Source organism: Anastrepha ludens, chromosome 2, assembly GCF_028408465.1.
Source record: "Anastrepha ludens isolate Willacy chromosome 2, idAnaLude1.1, whole genome shotgun sequence".
NCBI lineage: Eukaryota > Metazoa > Arthropoda > Insecta > Diptera > Tephritidae > Anastrepha > Anastrepha ludens.
Window position 1 is genome coordinate 61,469,241 of NC_071498.1, and position 21,961 is coordinate 61,491,201.

A 21,961-nucleotide genomic window follows, 5' to 3' on the forward strand; every position below is an offset into this window, starting at 1 on the left:
TTTGCATAAAAAAAATATATAGTTGTTTTTTTATTCGCAATTCTGCTACTTTTTTCACATTGTTACCTTTAAACCAAAGGCACCACTGTAAACGTCTGTCTGTAACTGCGCACATCGTTCAACTGTTCATGAGTGCGCTTCACATGTCAGTTGCCTGGCGGGCGCAATTAGGTGTTGCCCCCTTTTTGTGAGCAAACACTTCTCAACAGAATTATCAGTCACTCCAGCTCCATGTCAGCGTGCGCACACCTTTTACAGCTAACGCCTCTTCGTTCTTCGCCGCAATGATTCCTGCCACTTCTGCTTTGTTATCGTACAAAATTATTTTGTTGGCCAGTATGCGGAGAATGTCGCTCAGGCTACATCTCCATTCACCCACTTTTATCACTTCTATCTTACTTTTCCATTGTTAGCTGCAACAGTTTGACATTCATGAGTGTCAGAGTTATCAACTCCTCGTTGCAACAAAGTAGCGAAAAGCAAGCACGCTGACTACCGGTCGGCATGTAACGGAAGCACGAAAACGATCATCTGGTATCTAATAGGCATAAAATAAAAGAGGCATTGCAACACATCAAAAAGCTGCAAGTCGCAGGTTGCGCGCATTATTAGTTATGTGTATATGTGTGCGCGTGTGTGTGTGTGTGTGCGGCTAGTGCGGTCGAGCGTATAGTCGGTAAGTTATGTTTACATGAGGATTATGGCTTTCTCGTTTATGTTGCACTGCAACATTCTGCCATATGTTTATGGATGTAGGTATATTTGAAGCGGCTATCGGTATTTCAATTGCTGCAGCGCCACGCACATTAGTTTTGTATGGAGATATGTATGAACACATGTATGTATTTATTTATGCATCACTTCGTATGTTGACTTCGTTACGGCTTTTTGTTGCTGCTCCTGCTTGTAATATTGTCCAGACTGTCAACAATCGTGACGCTGTGTGACAAAAGCCGCTTACAACACTTTTTATTATTGCTGCTTAGCCGCTAAACATTGGAGTAGGTTGGCAAAGTCAGATTTTTTTTTTTTTTTTTTGATTTTCTTTTATTTAATTTTATTCCTTCTGGCATTCGCATTTTTCCTTATCTGCATTCTGACTATTTAAGTGAGCTTCTCTGAGTGATTATAATCTTTGCGGCTAACACTATGTACATATGTATGTCTGCAAATTTCACCAGTTCACTTAACTTAACTTAACTTAACTTACCTTAACTACCTTAACTGCCGCCGCCTTGGCCTAATGGGTTGGTACGTAATTGCTATTCGTAATTCGGAGAAAACGTAGGTTCGAATCTCGCTGAAACAACATAAAAAAACTCCTTATAAAAAAATACCTGCCGTTAGGAGTCGGCTTAAAACTGTAAACTGTATTTTAAATTAACTTAACTTAACTTAAGAAATTGGCAATGTTTAGCCAATACGTCAATTAAAATAAATTTTAATTAATAAAAAGTTATTCAAAAACAAATTTGTCCAAAACTTAAGAACCTAAATCTTTCTTTAGTTTATAATCAAGCACCGATCAGGGCACTGGTGTCAGCGCGCATCAATTCAAGATGTCTTAAGGAATGCAGGAAGTCACTCTCGCTTATCCAACAACACAACAGCACACTTTGTTGGGTCCCCGGCCAGTATGGAGTGAAGGAAAATGAAAGACCAGATGAGTGTGCAAGAAAAGGCTCTGAGCTTTACCTTCAGCGAGTGGTAAAGGGCACAAGCATTCCTCTAAACGAATTGTATACTGCATTTTACTTAAATGTAATCGCAGAAACCAATAGAAAATGGTCTCAGACTACTAACTGCAGGGTCTCCAAAGCGCTCTAAGCTAAACTGAAAGACAAAATGTCTGCTCGGATTTAACAGATCAACTATCAGCATCCTCACAGGTGTTATACCGCGTCACTGCACTATTGGAACCCTAGCCAGTAGAATGGGAACCCTAGCCATAATGACTTCTGCATGGTTGTGGAGAAGAAAAAATTGAATCGGTACGATACCTTCTCTGTGAATGTCCTGCACTTCAAAGAAGTCGTGCCAAATATCTTGGTGATTATTTCTTTGAAGATCTGGGAAATTTACAAAATGTCTCACTGCAGGGACTAGTTACCTTTTACCAATCGAAGTGGTTTAAGGAAGGGATCGAAATCAAATGCAGGTATCATAAGGGCCTTAGGCTCACCGAATGTCTTGTCTTAGGCAAGCAACCTGGCTAATCTAACCTAAGTTGTGTAAGGTGAATCAAGTTTTAATGAACCACTAACACATCTTACCCCATAACGGGTTTGGCAAAATGCTAAGTTAAGTTAAGCTATAATACATAAACTAAGTATAAACTAATTGTGCTATATGACGTGGGCGTTTGCTTCGCTTTGTCAACTCAGCACAGATGGATACATACAAGCTTTTCACATAGGCAACTAAAGGTACCTGTCAACTTGTCATTAACTGATGTAAATAACTATAAAAAGAAATAGAAATTATAAGCGCTACTGAAATTTAAATTTACTATACATAAGTAAACATTTAGTAAAAACGTTTCACCTTATAAATTATACATTTTACTAACTTCATATAATATAATGCATTTTACCAAAATGCAGCTCAACGCATTAGTTGTCTATCACTGCATTCATTTTGTATATAAAAGTGAGGCGAGCGCGAAAGTTATATGTATTTGACTTTTACCGAGAACACCCCGAGCTTCGCATTCAAGCTATTCTCCAATAAAATCTCCACGTTAGCTAAAGGTCTCGTGTTCTCAAATTCTTAATAAATGCTAATTGGCTGCATCATAGCCCTCCCGTTTCATTAACCGGCTCTCATCTCTGTAATTCTCATCGCGTTTAAGAGGTAAAACAAGTTGACTGGTGTTAATCGCACCATTTGCTGCATAATCCAAAGAAATTTGATAGATGCGTGTGCAGAAGTTACTTCCATAACTTTTTTTCTGTGTGTGGAAAATTCAACCCGACATATAACAGTATTTCCCAGAATGAAATTATGTATGTATGAAGGCATTAAAAAATGTCTACTGTCTCTGTCTGATAATCTGCTTGACTTCCAAACATACTTAAGAAGTAATCTGGATAATTGTCACTGGCCTTAATCAACCTCCCCATAGCTGGTCTACTAGTAAAAAGAATTCACACAAGCTATCCAGCTCAAATTAATATGTTTCCAAACACAATAAATAAAAACATGCGCCAACAGCTAACACAACATTATACCGTTAATAAGTTTACTCATTATCTCCTCACTTCTCCTCTCTACAGTTCTCGCTAAGCTCTACACAGACTCGCTGGGTCTCTCACTACTTCATTCAAATAGCTATACAAATTTCTAAGGGTACGTATTTATTATTGCTTTTATTTGTCTACATAATTGGTGATGGCTCTAATTTGATTCGCTAAGCTACTTAATGTTGGAATTTTTGTAGTATTTGTTTTTGCAATATCAAAGCTGTTAGAACGAAAATGTACATCTGCAGCTGCATTGTTTCTAATGCGGCTCCATGATGGAAAGAATAATGAGATGGCGCCTATCGTGGTACCGTTACTTTGTTCTCAGCGAATTTGACAATGAGTTATGTCGTTTTAGCACCAGTATGGCCAGATTACTGTTTTCCTAACTTGATTTATGATTTTTTTTTGTTATTTAGTCTTTCTACATCACATTTTTTAGCCTGTTCTAATTAAAAGAAATATTTATAATTTTGTAAAATATACATTTTTTTTAATTAGTTCAATAATACACTCAGTTTTATTTAGCTTTACTTTTTTTTTAAGATCTGGTCGCATTGCCCGCGATTGCAGTTGTTGCTGGTGTTCTTCTCCTTTCAGCAGTCAAATCTCTCTCTCGCTATTGCAGTGTTGCCTAGCTTTGGATATAAAAACGCACTAAAATGCCCATTTAAAGAAAATAAAACACCAAAATTTTATTGAACTCTTTAAAGAACTTTGTATGCGTGACAAACTGTCTTTAAAATGTGCGTTTTTTTTAATAAATATGTTATCGGTATGTACAATTTAATTTATGAGTTTTTTGTTAAGAAAACTTTTTTGCTACATTTGAGGTTATGTAACAAGACAAGGTACTCTTTTTGAGTTGTCGTTATGATTTCTTCAGTATTTTCTGGTATTTTGTTGCTTACTTTAACTATGAATAAACCTCTTGATGCCCTATGTCCCACTAAGGATTTAGGACCGGAAGAAACGATAATACCTCTATGGTTTTAATTCGCATTCAGTAAATTCAAACGCTTTTTAAACTGTGTAAAAAGGTTTTTAATGTTAAGAAGAGTTGAGAGAGAGACATTTAATATTCTTGCATAACCTTAAAAGGAGCAAAAAATTAAATTTACACTTTCAAAATATCAAATTTGATAAGAACCAGCAAATTTTCATTAACTCAAAAGTCACTCTGCCTTTTTTAACACTCTTTTGTTTAATAATAAAGTTTTTTTAACTTACACTTTCAAACACCAACTTAAAAAATTTCGCATTTTGATAAATAAAAAAGCACTCAATTTATTCCGAAGAGCAAATGGTTGGCAACACTGCACAACTTGGCAAAAGTGACGTCACGCACTCTCTGATGGGCGCAATCTTGTTTCTATCATTCTTGATGCGGCTCTTGCTTTCTTTAATTTTTAATGAGCATCGTTGACAGTGTTGCCATATTGATTGCAATTAACCAAATTTATTATAAAATATAGCGTAGTGATTTGCTAGTTGTTGTTGCTTAGTTCAAATTTAGGACTCTCAAATGAATGGAAGAAGTTCTTGAAAGGTAAGATTTGACCGCAAATACAGTCCGGTTTACTTAAATAGAGGGAATCATTTGTATGGAAGAAAATTGTTATTAAAGCAATCTAGTAATCCATGGTTATCTGATAATTCAACTTAAGGCTTACTTTGGTCAAAAATAATCATTCATTAAAATATTATTCCATCTAAAGCAGTAAAACTCCAACAGCTGGAATACTGTGCTTGACTTATTGCTTCACATGAATAATGACAAGAGAAGAAAAACCAGTACGAAAAAATAATAACAAATGTTGGAAATTTGTTTATTTTTCACATTTATATTTAAAGCTTAATAGTCTGTGCTGCCACCTTATTTGTAAATCTCTTCGAAAAGACGTTGAGTTGCAGCCTAAAATAGAAAAGATGATAATTAATCAACGAGTATGGGGCAAAAATAATTTATCAAACAAGCCAAAAATTTATTTTTCTTAATCTTTTTTTTTTTAAATACTACTTGCCCAACCTGTAATTTCAATGTTTTTTTAAACCCTTTCTGCGAGCTTCTTTCACTCAGAAGTACCTTTGTGGCAAATGTTAATCCGTAAGTATTCACACATTTCTGTCGTTGTTTTTGTCTAGCTTTCTGCTATGTTCAATTTGAACAAACTCATTTCTGTTTACCCTTCAATCGGCTTGGTTTCTTTCGTTGCTAACCTCACAATTCCTTTTGTTTGTGGTTAAAGATACTTTTGAAATGACGTTAAAGCTTAAGTGGTATGAAATCTTAATCGGCTTTTTCTGCTACAATTACCATTTTCGAAATTGCCACTTATAATGATGACAGCTTAGCTAAAAGAGAGAAGTTTTTTCCTACTTTATCACTTCTTTGGCAATTCAACTGTGTGTAAGTATTGCGCAAGTGGTGCTTAAGATAATGTCAACGATGATGACTCGAGTAGGCAGGCATTGCATTTATGGCATTTAAAGGCAAATATGTAGAAATTAGAAGGTATTCAAAATATTATAAGAAAATTTTAATTTAGACTAAATGTTTGTGGGTAATTTTATGACAGCTTCAACAGGTTGTCTCAGTAACAAATATTTGAGCATCTCACCACATAGTAAACGAGAATTTTGGGTATTTTTAAAATAATATCAGAGGTAAATTTTGATAGATTCTTCAACAACTTTAAAAAAAAAAAGTTTTCAATGCCAGTCTCGCCAGATTTGAAAGTAATGAAATAGGAAATTGTTCAATGAGCTGAGTGTTGAAAGCACTCACTGGACTACCAAAAGAGAAATTTCTGTTTACTCTTCAGAAGTGTGTATTTTATCTGTTTAATCTGTTATTTATGCGTCTTGATCTTTTTTTTTTTAAACAGCTGAAAATATATTATATAAGGAAGTATCTCTTCCAAAATGTAAGCCAGCGATACGATATTTTTTAGTTGCATCCTTTAAGAGTATTATATATATATATAATTGGCGCGCACACGCCTCTGTTAGGTGTTTGACCGAGCTCCTCCTCCTATTTGTGGTGAGCCTCTTGATGTTGTTCCACAAATGGAGGGACCTAGAGTTTCAACCCAACTCCGAACGGCAAATATTTTTATGAGGAGCTTTTTCATGGCAGAAATACACTCGGCGGTTTGCCATTGCCTGCCGAGGGGCGACCGCTATTAGAAAAATGTTTTTCTTAATTTTGGTGTTTTCACCGAGATTCGAACCGACGTTCTCTCTGTGAATTCCGAATGGTAGTCACGCACCAACCCATTCGGCTACGGCGGCCGAGTATTAAGAGTATTAATGTTGCAAAATTAGTTCAAACACATTGCCACCATAGAACATCTGTGGTACATTATTCTAAAAAACTTTCTTTTCCTTAAGAGCAGCCCACATAACCTAACCTATATCTGGAGATTTCAGGATGTAAGTTTTGAATGGAGATTCGATGCGGGCTTCCAATCCTCTTAGTTCTACCCGTAGGTTAGTGGCTTCAAGTAGTCCCAGAAACAATACTCATAAGATCTTGTACGTCAATTTGCGCGCCCATTTCTAGAGATAAAAAAAATTAATTATTGGCGCGCACGCTTCTGTTAGGTGTTTGGCCGAGCTCCTCCTCCTATTTGTGGCGTGCGTCTTGGTGTTGTTCCACAAATGGAGGGACCTACAGTTTTAAGCCGCCTCCGAATGGAGAAGGTTATTATGACCAGGTTTTTTTCGTCGCAGAAATACGCTCGGAAGTTTCCCATTGCCTGCCGAGGGGCGACGGCTATTAGAAAAAACTTTTCCTATTATATCATATTGGTATTTCATGTATGGAGACGAGAACCTATGCCCTCCCGAATTGTAGTCATGCACCAATTAATTCGGTTACGGCGGCCGTCTCCATTTCTGGAGATATTCATATTAATTAACACTTCTTAACTTAATAATCGCGGATTGTATGACATTTGATACTTTTTCGCTGAAGTGAAAAATCTTCCAAGTTAAATTAATGCCACTTTGAGGAACAAAAATCATTGAGTATGTGACATCATACCGCCACAATCCAAACATCAAGGAGAATGGCTATATATTTGAGGTCATTCATGGTCATGTATTCGCATTCGTATTTGTATTCATAATTTACATTTACATTAATATTCGTATTCGTATTAGTATTTCCATTCTTAATCGTATTCGTATTTACATTCATATTCGTATTTGTGTTCATATTGCCATTTGTATGTAAAACAGCTGCTTACGCATCAATAAGCATCGCCCGTTTCGTTCATCCTCCGGTTGTTTATTACAGTACTATAAAACTTACAGTGTTTAAGCTTAACAGCGTTGCACTTTACAGCGTTACACCTAAACTAAATTTACCCCTACCTCCACTAAAGATGTTTCATCTCTTGTTCTCTTGAAAACACACGGCATTCGCGCCACTTGTCGATCCTTTACAGTTCAATAAAAAATATAACGAATTTACTAACACACGTGCACTTACACTACCGGTCAAAAGTTTGGGTTCACTTACATTATTTTGGAATTTTACACAATCAAGTCGGCTTATTAGTGGTTGTTTTTTAAAAACGTGCGTTCTGCTACTAGTTTGAGTTTAGGAGATTGTTATTGTTTACAAAGTGACTGTGGGAGACGCGTAGATCAAGCATGAACGTGTTATGACTTGCTGCATTCTGTCAATGCGTCTAGTGCCTCTCTTCAAGAGTTATATTTCTAATTGTTGGTGTCATCTTTGTTATCAAAATGGTAAGTGAAACTGTTTTTTGTATTCTAAAAAATAACTGTTTTACAAGAACTTACATACAAAAATTATCTTCTAATTATTAAAATTTAAATAAAACTACATATTTATTGTTTTATTTGTAGAAAAATGGGTCGAAAAGCAGAGCTTAGTGTAGAAACACGAGCTATCATTGTAGCACTACATGGAGAAGGCTATTCAACGCGAAAAATTGCTTCGAAATGTAATGTCTCTCAAAATGCTGTCATGAGGACGTTACAAAGAAAGAGCGATACTAGGTGCAATCAGAGTCGTCGTCGTTCTGGGAGGCCTACAACTACGCCAAAAGGAGAGGATAAGTTCATATGTGGTTGTAAGCAAAAAAAATCGTTTTCTAACAGCCCCTGAAATTCGCGAACAACTCAATTCCTCGCGCGAGGCTCCAGTATCTGTTTCGACGGTTCAGCGACGACTAAGAAACTACGACCTAAAAGGGTGCGTCGCCGCCAAAAAACCTTTACTTCGAAGGCAAAATAAAGTAAAGAGACTTAATTGGGCTAAAAAACATAAAGAGTGGACAACTGAAGAATGGTTTCAAGTCTTGTTCACGGACGAGTACAAATTTGAAATTTTCAACAATCGACGCCGCCAATATGTTCGTCGTTTTGTCGGTGAACGCATGATGAACCAATGTGTTGTTCCCACAGTTAAGCATGGTGGAGAGTCAGTGGACAAATTGAGGGAATCATGGACAAAAAAGTCTACCACAACATATGTACTTCAACGGCACACTTTTCCGTGTGGGAAAAGACTTGTGGGCAGCGGATTCGTTTTCCAGCAGGATAACGATCCTAAGCACACAATTTGCCAGGATTACATTGCAGCCAAAGAAAATCAAAAACCACTCAAATATTTGGAATGGCCTCCTCAGTCGCCGGATTGTAACCCGATCGAGTTGCTGTGGGACGAGTTGGACAGAGAAGTAAGAAAATTGCAACCTACTCATACAAAACAACTTTGGGCATTTCTGCAAAATTGCTTTAATCAAATAACAGCAGAATCTTTGCGTACATTAATTGATAGGATGCTCAGAATATGCGATGCTGTAATACGAGCAAAAGGCGGATATTTCGAGGAATCGAAAATATGAACAAATACTTGCGGGTTTCTTTAAAAGTTAACATATTTTATATTAAATACAATTACTTTCTGTAAAATAACAATATTAAAAAATATTTGACGAAGAAAATCACGATTATTTGAAAATTTTTAACAATTTTTCAAGTGAACCTAAACTTTTGACCGGTAGTGTATATATATGTCACACATACACCCTCTCTAAATCATATCCATGCAATGCATATTCAATATTCCGAAGGAGCATGAAAGGGAAGGAGCAAATGCTTGCTGGTTTTACGAAACCACATTAAAGTATTGCAAGTGACAACCGCTGATATTATCCCGGCTATAATTACATTTACGCAACGATTGCTATAACAACTACGCACATACCTTCCATTCCCATTATGCGTATCAGTACAATCAGCGACTTCTTCAGTTCCAGCTGCTGCTGCTGCTATCACTACTTGCAGTACGAATTTTGATTTTTTTTTTTTTTTTTGCTTTCAGTTTATTTCAGTGCACAGCTGTTAACATTTTCAATCAAAATTCTGTACAGCCGCTGGCGGGTGGAACTAGCTGATTCCTGGCTTTATTTCTGCCATTGGCAAGAGCTTCAACGCGCAACTCTACCGGAAATGTTCAATTCAATTTCATTATATTTTCTCCATTGCTCAACGTGCTACTACTGTGAGTGCTAAATATGTATGCGCGTATGTATGTAGGCAATGAAAAGTTTTCTCCGCCACTGTTTAAAATTAAGCAAAAGTATGCAAAGCGTGAATGATTCATCACGGCCTGTCGACCAGGGCCATGGAAATGCAGGCAGACAGGAAAACGTGTTCGGAAATATACAGTTGGTCAATGGACAGTGTTTTTGCATAATTACATTTAATTTTCTTCCTTTGCTCCCACAATATTTGTACCTACATATGTATGAAAAGGTATGGATATTTTGTTTGTTTTTGTAGTTGCTATTTTAAACTTACAACACAGTGTATGGGCGATGAGAAATTTCGCGCTGCAATGCTTCCAAAATGGACCCAGGGTTTTCTCTTAGTTTAGCAAAATACTTGCACAGATGGATTTCATGCCGTTTCAGTTTCAGATGCTCCTTTCATCGAAGCTCAGCATCGAGCGTAGGCAAGGTATTTTGCAGTGTTTACATGTGTTATTGTAGCGCCTAAGTAATATTGGAAAATGATGCATTTCTTTGCTGATGAAATTTACCCCAAATGGCTTGCTTTTGTTCAATTTTGTAATACCTACACCAACCAAATCAATAAAATTTGCTATATTTTCCTTCTGCTTTATTTCTCATTAAAATTTAATTTTTCAAGATTTTTTAAAAATTGTTAGATAAAATATTTTTTATTTAAAAATTATTTTTTTTTTTTTTCAAAAATATGAAAAGTTTCAATTTGTAATGTAACGCTTTTCGACAAAATCCTTTAATCATTTCTTAAACATAGCATATTTAAGAAAAATTTAAGATTTGGTGTGGAAACATGAGGCCCCGAACATTGTCATGTCAAAAAATGTCTCACTCTCATCTCGATGTAGATATATTCTGGTAATTTTTCCATCACTGCTCTCTTCAAATGAACCAATAATTGGCAGTACAACTGCCTCGTGATAGTCTCGCCAGATTTAGCGGCACTCCCTTCTGGTACTTCGAGGAACAAAATATAGCCTCATGGAGAAGAAAGTAGAAAAAGTGGGTTTTGCGAGGAACGAGAGTAATAAAAAAAGTACCTGCTGTCGACATATAAAGAGACCTCTCTCTCTGTTGGCAACCGCAAATTTGAAGTGGTGAAGGACTTTGTTTATCTAGGTGCCAGTGTTTACAGCCAGAACGACGTCAGCCTAAAGATTAAACGAAGAATAACTCTTGGCAACAGGTGTTGCTTTAGGCTCAGTAGGCAATTCAGAAGTAGAGCCCTCTCGAAAAACGAAAACAACGCTGTACAAAAGTCTATTTATGCCCCCCCTGTATATGGCGCAGAAACTTGTACGAAGAGGACAACTGATGAAAGAGCGCACTGGGAGCGTTCAAATCTTTGTACCTCTTCGCGTAGACGAGAATGAGTGCCGTATCCGATGGAACAGCGAACTGTATGACCTATACCGAGATGTGGGCATAGTGATGCGTATTAAAATACAGCGGCTACGCTGGCTTGGCCATGTCTCGTGAACGAAAGTGCTCCGACACGGCAGAGCTTCGAAAGGGAACCCACTAGTGAACGACGTGGACGACGAGGAATACCTAATCTACGTTGGGGGGATCACGTGAGGCATAACCTGGCAGCACCCGGTGAAACCGACTGGCCCCAGATGGCGCAAAGCTTTAGATTCGGCCAAAACCGACACACGGTTGTAGTGCCATCGAAATAAGTAAGTAATGTCTTTAAATCTGAGTTTTCGCACTTTTCGCTTGCCCAGGTCTCTTCTTATCTTCGGTGTTCAAATTTCTACCTTCATAGCGAGGAAATCAGCAGTCAGACGCCATCAACGGCGGATTATTTTCAACATAAACTTTCGACAATATTTTCGATAACTTTCAGCAGCACTTTTTTCCAATTGAAGCAGAAAAACAAGACTTCCTGACAAATATTGACAATCACAGCCACACGATGAAGCGTAAATAAGCAACATAATTTCATTGTCATAATTTCCATATGACAGCATTTGTCAGTTAATTAGCATTACCTGGGCAACGTAAGTATTCGTTTTATTCAAACTCCTAAGAAAATGCAAATAATACCCACTTTCATGGCGAACAAAAGCGTCAATGTAATCAAATTATTTGTGGCGAACAACTTTGTTGTCCTCAAGTTTTTACTAGAGGTTTTCTTTAATTTTTATTATGTTCTTTATTTCCAATTCTCCTTTTCAGCGCTCCTTTTCATAGCTCGTCACCATCAAGCACATAATGCCCATTTTAAAAAGGTATGCATTGCATAATGTCACCCGCAGAGTTTGTAAGCTTTTTGTATGAGCAAGTTCCTGGCAACACAGTTTACGGGTACTTGCAAACATATATACATACGAGGTGTGTTCAAAAAGTATCGCGAATTTGGAATTTTCGCAGGTTACGTATATTCGAATTTCGATTTTGTTCTGTCGATATGTTGGTACTCATGTCTGTCACTCATGCCGACGAGTTCAGCTATTTTGAATGTTCAGTTAATTGTTGACAGCTGCTTTGTTTGCACGTGTTTCGGCTCGTCTTTTCGCCCGGTTTTTACCTATTCAAAAAGATGAATCAAAGAACCTGTATCAAATTTTGTGTTGACTGTGTCATACTCAGAAGCTACTTTGAACCAAAGCAACGTTTATCGGTTATACAAAATGTTCTCAGAAGACCGAGAAGATGTAAACGACGAAAAGTGTGCCGGACGCCCGAGCACTTCGACAACAGACGAAAAAATTGATGAAGTGAAGAAAATGGTATTGGCCGATCGTCGAATCACCATTGGAGAAGTTGCTGAGGACCTAGACATGTCGATTAGCTCGTGCCATTTAATTTTTTTCAATGACTTGGACATGAGACGAGTCGCCGCAAAACTCGTACCAAAACTGCTCAATTTCGACCAACAGCAGCATCGCATGAACATTGTTAATGAAATGTTGGACTCTGTCCGCGACGACCCAAATTCGCTCCAGAGGGTCATAACTGGTGACGAATCGTGGTTTTATGTTTATGACCTGGAAACCAAAGCTCAATCATTTCAATGGAAGCTGCCGCACGAACCAAAACCGAAAAAACGCGCCAAGCTCTGTCGAATGTGAAAGTTTTGCTTACCGTCACGATAACGCCCCTGCTCACACATCGTTGCTTGTGCGCGTCTTTTTGGCCAAAAACAACACAGTAGGTAATGATGTCACAGCCACCGTATTTCCCAGATCTGGCCCCCTGTGACTTTTTTTTGTGCCCAAAAAGGCTCATAAAAGAACGACGCTACGCTGACGAGCTAAAGACGGCATCGAAGGAGGAACTGAACAAGATAAAAAAAATGATTTTTTGAAGTGCTTCGAAGATTGGAAAAAACGTTGGCACATGTGCATAATATCTCATGGGGATTACTTTGAAGGGGACAAAATAGATACTAATGAATAAATAAAAAAAAAACACAACACGCGATACTTGTTGAACACACCTCGTATGTGCATTTGAAAAATATGTAAAGCTTCCCGTCAAGAGTACATTAAAAGTTTACAACTCGTTCTTGCATGGTGTTGTTGTTGCTCTCTTCTATTTATTATTGCATATTTTAATGGATTTAATGCTTTTTCACTATTGTCGAGGTTTGTTTAATTAAAATAGTACAAAGCTCTTTACGGTTTCAATTAGAATAGAAAAAGCTGAAAGTTCATTAATTTTTAAATAATAACATTGGAAATCCTGTCATGCTGGCAAATTGTAGTTTTATTTACTTTAGCTTTTGTGCAATAAATATCGATTTATAAAATATGTAATATAATAAATAGGAACACAACCGAAATGATTTGTTCTCTTTTTTCCAATTGATGGGTGGGATAACCACTAACCGATTTTAGTCGAGCTTAACCAAGCGCGCCAGTTGCTTCTTTCTCGTGGTAACTGGCGCCTGTTGGGCACATTAAGTGAAGTGAAGCCAAGTCCTTCTCCTCTTAATCTTTCCTACGCAGAGGAGGTCTTCCTCTTCCTCTGCTTCCACCAGCTGAATTAGAGCGTTTGTATCCACTCGGACGACATAACCCAGCCATAACCAGATCATCGTTCCATCGCCTGCGATACACGCCGTCGCCAACGTCAAAAGGTCCAAACCTCTTCCGCAGAATCTTTCTTTCACACACGCCGGATGCTGTCATCGTCCAAGCTTCTACGCCATACGTTAGGACGGGCGAGAGCCTCGTAGAGTGTTAGTTTTGTTCGTCGGAAGAAAACTTTGCTACTCAATTGCCTCCTTAGTCCAAATTAGCATTTGTTGGCAAAAGAGATTCTCCGTTGAACTTCAAGGCTGGTATTATTATCGGTGTTAATGCGGTTCCTAAGTAAACAAAGTCTCTTACAACGTCGAAATCATAACTGTCAGCAATGTCAACTGTCAACTGTTTGTTTGATGACAGCAGATACTTCGTTTTATCCTCATTCACCACCAGATCCATTTGCTTTACTTCCTTATCCAGTTTGGAAAAGGCAAAACTAACATACGGCAACAATTGCACGATCGTATAAAAATCATGCCTGAGCGATTAAGTTCTGCGACTCGCAGGATCTTTTTCTGCATCAGTTTAAAGAGCTCACACCATAGCGAGTCACCCTGTCTGAAACCTCGTTTGGTATCAAACGACTCGAAGAGCTTCTTGCCAATTCTGATAGTATCGAGCAACGTATTTTATCGGGCATCTTAGTTTTGCGGGGATCCGAAATTCATACATCGCGGACAAATAGATGGTATGTGTCGATTCTCCTTTCATGGGTATTTTCCGAGACTTGGCGTATTGTTAATATCTAGTCGATTGTAGATTTTCCAGGTCTAAAGCCACACTGATAAGGTCCTATCAGTTGGTCGATGAGTGTCTGCAGCCATTCACACAATACACTCGCTAGAACCTTATACACAATATTTAGAATACTAATCCCGCAGTAAATGGTACAGATTGCAGAATTAGCTTCGTATGGATTGGGCAGAGCACACTCAAATTGCAATCGGCAGACATGCTTTCATCCGACCATATTTTGCATAGCAGCAGATGCATGCACCTTACAGCTCCTCATCCCCTTCTTTGAATATCTCGGCCGGAAGTCCGTCGGCTAATTATCGCTATTCTCACCTGGTCATGTTCGGGTAGCAGAACGACAGTCCCGTCTTCTCATTCTCTTTGACATGCGCAGCTATCACTATTTTGGATTTTCGAGAAGTGTTCCCTTCATAATTTAAGTATGCTCTGGATGTCTGTTACCAGATCGCCGTCTTTGTTCTTACAGGAAAACGCCCCGGCCTTGAAACCTTCTGTAAGCCGCAGATTTTTTTGGCAGAATTTTCGGCTGTTTTTTCTATTGGTCAGCATCTCAAGCGCCTAGCACTCACGTATTTCGACCTCTTATTTCTTCTTTTTGATAATACGTCTCTCTCCTTTGCATGGCAGCAATGCATTCCTTCCGATTTTTTCTTCGGCGGCGGTATGTAAAGAACGAGAAATGTTGCTACATTGCTCCTGCATGCCAAATTGTTGGACAATACTCTCTGAGACCAGTAGTGAGAGTCGAGTGGCGAATCTTCTGGCTATCTGTTGTGATTCCGATTTCGAACATTCTTTGCTGCACAGAGGCGCGTGCGTAATTTGGCTACAACAAGGCAACGATCCGAGTCGAAGTTGGGTCCTCGGATCATACGTACATCTAAAGCACTAGAACCTTGTCTTCCATCAATCGCAGCAGTGTTTTTCGATCAGGAGACCGCCACGTAGCTTGGTTCATTCTTTTGTGCTAGAATCTGGTGCTGCAGAATACCATGTCCGTCACCGAAAGTTTCGTTGTGCAGGCTGAATTTGGGACCTGTGGGATCGAAAATTCCTGCCTTGCCCACCCTGGCGTTAATGTCGCCAAGCACGATTTTTATGTCGTGGCGAAGGCAGCGTTCATAGGAATGTTCTAGGCGCTTATAGAAGCAATCTTTGGTCGCATGGTCCTTCTCTTCCGTCGGGGTGTGGGCGCAAATTAGCGAGATTATGCGGATCTTAATGCAGATTTTTGCGAGACGCTCGTCCACTAGAATGAACGACAGTACTTGGCGACGAGAGTCTCTCTCCAACAACAAATCCGACACCGAATTTGCGCTCCTTTACATGCAGCTATAGTAGACGTCGCAAGATCCTATGGTTTTCTTGCCCTACCCCGTCCATCGCATCTCTTGAATGGCAGTGATGTAAACCTTTGCTCTTACGAGGGCATCAGCCAGCCGGACAGAGGCACCTTCCCCATTAAGGGACCGAACATTTCAGGAGCATGCCCTCAAATCGTAACCTTTAGTTCGTTCGCATTGGTCGTCATAAGTACAGAGAGGTCTCATTCGAAGCTTTGTTTTCATTGGGCAGGAGATGTCAAATTCGCTTTCAAAATATGTTTTTAATTTAAACTCAAACTTGAAAACCCCTGTAGTTTCAACGAAATAGTAGAAAAGGTTTTATTTTTACCTTTAGATATATATTTTATTCGAACCAACTAATATATTTGTGCAGAATTTTAAAATAAATATCTATGCTGCAACCGTCTTTCATGGGCAATATTCTTAGAGTAGGAAAATGGCATAAAACACCATCCAATCGTCTGTCTAAACCCGTAGAGGCATTGCAAGTAATTTCAAATAGCCGTATTTTTAATGGCCATTTAAAATTCAGCCTGCAGAATTCATTCATTTATCTAATTGAAGTTTATGATAGGGGGAATTTATCTAACATTTACAAAGCCCACCTAACGCAAACCATCCCAGCTATACTCTCCTTGCATTATAAATAGTAAGCATTACAAAAACAATAATTATTTGCCTGCGCCTATTTGCCATCCACTGCGTGCCTCGCATACGTTCTCCATAAAACCCCTCAACGCTATTCGAATGCACACAAACACATTTTATATCGCCTTGAATGTCGTATTATCACCTTCGCCTTCGCGGCGCTGTGCTACTCTACACCAACTCCCCCCACCCAATGTTTATTGATTGGTTATTTGCACTTTTATTAAATCAGCGTGTCGAATGGCAAAACAAACACAAATGTGTCGCCATATTGCCCTTGGTGAAATTTAAAGCCCCTTCACCCCTCAACGAGGTTGCCATCGACAATTATGCAATCATCCAAAAAATCAGCTTCTGTTTCGAAAACCAGCCAAATAGCGGCACGAGCATTACATTGAATATTGAACAACGGCAAATGTAATAGCGATTTTGTGGTAATGGCATTCGGTTAGCCGATATTGTGACGCAAAATATCTTTACCGCCTTTTCGCATGCCACCTAAGCCGCCACGTCATGGCTTGAGTTGTTTCTTGCGCGCTCCTTTACTTATTCGTTCATTCATCTGAATGCTACTGAGTGGTTGCGTGATTATCTAAATGATTGCACACGAGCACCTACCTACCTACCTACCTAAATAGCAACTGCAGATGGGTGGTTGACTGACGAGAAATGAGACCCAGGTGTATATGTTTTCAGGTGCTAACGTTTTGTGCGCCTCCTGCTAACACCAGCCTTGCCATTTCTCGCCTCACTGGCTTGCTTGCTTGCACAGTCATTGCTACACCGTCATTGTCTGCCCCTGCTTCTCCAAGGCTTCCTCTGCTCTACTGCCGCAGGCCAACGTGGTGCGGAAGGTGATAGGCTTCCTGGCGGCTTCATTGAAGCGCGCGCGGCATATATAGCAGAAGAGAACTCATTGCACTGTGCCACATTGAAACTCTATTCAGCCTACTCAGCTTTTGTTAGTATTCCTTTTTTGTTTGTGCATTGCGTGTACGTGTGCTTGTTGTTACTGTTCTTATTACTTTGATACTTTGGTTTCGTCCGCCCCTTGCGAAATTTATTTCCCCAAGTTTTTGACTTTTTTTCTCCATTCACGTAATGCGCTGTTACTGCGCTTATCTTTGTTTAGTGAATGTTGCCCCATTTTGTGCAGCTCCAGTGCTTCATATTGTATGTGTCGCTGTTGTGTATTGTGTTGATTCTGTTTCCATTTCACTGGCATATTTACACGATTCCATACTCTAATGACGCGCAATTTGTCGTTAATTTTTTGGTATTTTGGTCCGTCCTTTGTGCACATTTAGTTACCTGCTTCCATAAATCTACTCACATCCTCAAGTGTTTGCAGTTGTTGATGCCCCAGCCCATAGGTACGCAATACAGAGGTAGTTATTTTTTATATTTTTGCAGTATTTTGCGGTGTCCTGTGATGTTGTGCGGCTGCTTCTTGTTGCAAATTGGAATTAAAAAGAAATTTCATTCACGTTGATTGCTTAAAATGTTTATAATTTCCTCATCGATGATACCCAGAAAATGATATTTCATTTAATTTTCGTATTCGTTAAAAAAATAATACGTGATGTGGATTGTTAATTCAGTTTCAGTTCCAATTCATTAAAGGCCAAAGTCCGAGAATTTAACAAATTTATAATTTTTTAAAGAAATTTTGTCATGAGAAGGAACTTTGGAATTGTCGGAAGCTCAATTTGGAAAACGAGCAAGGAAGGCCTCAGCGGCATTATATGAATGTAAGAACAAACTGGACTGTATACTCGTATTACAGCAGACGAACTAGTCGACGACACTATCGATCTATCGAATTTGTACTTTTTAACGGTAGTGGTAGTTTTAATCCACTGTCGATAGTAGAAAGTGTTATGCGATACCTTGAGATTATATCTACATTTTCACTGATAGCCAGGCGGCGAAAAAATCCCTCACAAAGCAGTCGACAACCTCCAAGGTAGCCATGAAATGCAGCACATTTCTTAACGAGATGTCTAAGTCATTTCACCTAATGGTAACATGGGTTCCTGGCCATTGCGGCATTGAGGAGAACTGCAAGGCCGATGAACTAGCAAGACTTGGCACCAAGTTAACTAACGATTACACAGACAATGGTATAGGTATATCCTTACAAACTAGTAAGCTACTTATTTTTTCACAAAATTGTAAGAGCAGCGAATGAAAGATAGTGTAATAAACCTATCTACAGAATCGCCCGACAATTGTGGCTGATTCTCTGTGCTAAACGCACAGAATCTCTGCTCAGCCAAAATAAGCACAGTCTTAACACACTGATTTCCGTTATAAACTGCTTATAAGGTAGGCACCCATAGAGGATAGGTGTGCAAACATATGACTTCTGCAGACGCTCTCTAAATAAGAAAGACACGATCTCCAACTCAGGGATCTTCTACAATTTTTGAAAAGCTCAGAGTGATTTTAAGAGCGATAAGGATAAGAACTTCTCTACGCGTCATCACAATGGGATATGTGTCCCACAGTGAACAACTTAACTACAACCTTACCTAACCTGAACTAAGTCTCCACACAAGCACCACAAGTTGAAAGACGACAATAATGCAACGTCTCATTGCATATAGCAGAAGTTGTTAGTCAATTTGTGAGAAAAATGCAAAAGGCATGAATAGCTCGGAAAAGCGTGAAAATGGGTGCCGCGAAGCAAACGATGAAAGTATTAATATAATATTAATATAAAATATAATATAGTATTAATATTAAAAATATTTCCCACATATATGAACTGGTTGTTTTTATCCGTAATTTTTTTTTTTTTTTTTTTGTGTTTCAGAATGGGGTGTGTATTCCCTTCCTGCTGTTGAAAGCACTAAGGATTTATATTAAGCCGCAGGAGTTCGTTACGCTCAAAAGGAGTGCAAGTATCTAGCAAAAACACCACGCCCAAGATACCCAGGCCATAGTGCCTTTATTGCATGTAGCGCACAATATTACAACAATTTAGCACTCGCCTATTGGCGAGTAAAGATTGCTTAGCTCTACAATTGGCATAAGGACAACCTGCGGAGATTTGTTATAGAGCTGGCGAGTTGAGGCAGACGAACACCAGCTGTGATTATGACGCTAATAAACACTTGTTAGAGAAAAGTTAGCAATTTTATGTAAATCCCTGAAAAGGTATTAGATAGTAAGTATTAGTAAGTAACGAAATTGTGGAGCTAAAGGGTAGTGTTTCAAAACAACAAAACAAAAATTTGTGCACGAACTAACGGTAGTTTATTTTGTTTTTTGCTTCATGACCCGTTACGTTTGAGCGTTGCTTGAAATTTCAATTTCTTGAAGGAAATATTTACTTATATAACGGCAAAGGGGTTGCGTAAACATTTTATTGCTTTCGTTTTCATTTTATTTCGTTTTTTTTTCTCCAGCTATCCGGCGCCACACCAAATGAAGCCATGTTCTTCTCCATCGGAGACCTTCCCTTTCTCCTGCTACCACCTCCTACATCCTGGGTTACTTCGCACGGATGTTCGCTCTTGAACGGATGTTCGGAAACTACCCAGAGGATACTTGGGTGAAGCCCAAAAGCGGTGAGCTGCTTAGACAATATGCACAAGAATCGTCCTGGTCCCTCCCAAGTACTTTCTCCAGGGACTTTCCCCACTTGCGCGGCCTTTTACGTATGGAACCATCCTCCGACATTTTTATACACGTTTCACAATTTAATATATTCCTTATGATATGACAAAATTAAAAGAACCGGTGCAAAGTCTAGGATTGACGGCAGATGTAAGAGCGAGATAAAATGGCTGGCTGTGTATAACCAAATTAGATGTGAATTTTCGTTCAATACAGCAAATTTTGAGTGAAGATTCGAATTTAAAATAGACTGTCTAAACCGAAGCTTACTCCACGCCACAAAGAGCTAGACACGAGTTTGCTGATAATCATAAGTTCTGGGATGATGAAAGGCAATCTTATTTTTAGCCATGCAAAAAAACTTTAATCTCGATGGGCCTGATGCTTGTCAGTAGTATTTGAGAGATATTCGCGAGCCACGGCAAACGCGTTACTACCGAAACTTTCACGGAGGCTCTCTTATGGTGTGTTTGGTGTTTTTAGCTACCGTGGCCAGACCCCCCTTTTGTATTATTTCGCATAAGGTGAACGTTGAAAATGAAGTAGAGAAGAACTTCATGGTGAGTCTTGGGCGTATCAAAAGGACCATGCGAATTGTGCTTTCATCTTGTGAGATTAAGTCCTCACTGGTCCTTAAGTGTATCAATAAACTAAACTGAAAACAAAGTAGCCGACGCATTTCTGAGAGAGGTTGCGACCTCGCCGTTAATATGACCTGAGCACGTCTTTGCTATGAGAAAACACACCAAGGAGAAAGTTAAGAGTGAAGAACTAAGGCTAAGGGTGGTTTGCTGGCACCAAACTATAGAGCTACGCCAGGCGAAATCCTTATTAGGAGGGTACAACCAAAAGATGTTTAAAAAACTCATAACCTTCCCCCCTCATGGGCATTCTCACAGCCCACTGCAGACTGCCAAGTCATTTGCACATGATCCGAATCTGGTCTACAGACTCTTGTCGTTTCTGGGACCAATCTCAGGAGACTCCATTGAACTTGCTTCTTGAATGGGGCGCAAAAGGTTGAGACATCTCGGTCAATTGCAGCCAGAGCAACTGGGTCTGGATAAGGTGCTGTGATGAGCAGAGGGTCGAAGTGAAAACCTCGAAGAATTCCAAAAGAAATCACATTCAAAAAAATGTTTATATTTACTTTCACACCCCTTCTCTTCAGTCCGCCACCTTTTTGACCTCCTCACGTGAAATGAGGGGGCCCAATGTTAAATAACATTAAATAACATTATGTAACATTTGCGTCTTCTCCTTTCGTTAACATTCTCTGTTACAACAAATATTTGTGTACTCAACGTGTTTACATTATTAAATACCTCGACATATGGTATACGTACACTGGTACATACATATAAAATTAATTTAGTAATAAATGTCACGATTATTTCGGTTCTCTTATCGTTAAAATTGTACATTAATCGCCCTAAATTTGAGAAATGCGGAAACATACTTATAGAAAAATGGTAATGGTAGGTAATTAAGGGCATATCTGTTAATATCTTTCAGGTAAATGAGTAAGTGAGGCGTGCAAAAGGTAGGGGAGATGAAAATTAGTAGGTCAAAGTTTTGTATATTATTATTTGTATTAATAGAAATTTGTTTCCATTAGGAAACCTTTCCAGTAAACAACTTTATTACAATAATATAATGGCTTGTCCAAATAGTGCACATAATAGATTATCTTCGAGTGACAAATTATTTTGATTCTCGTACTTCGTTCACACTGGAAA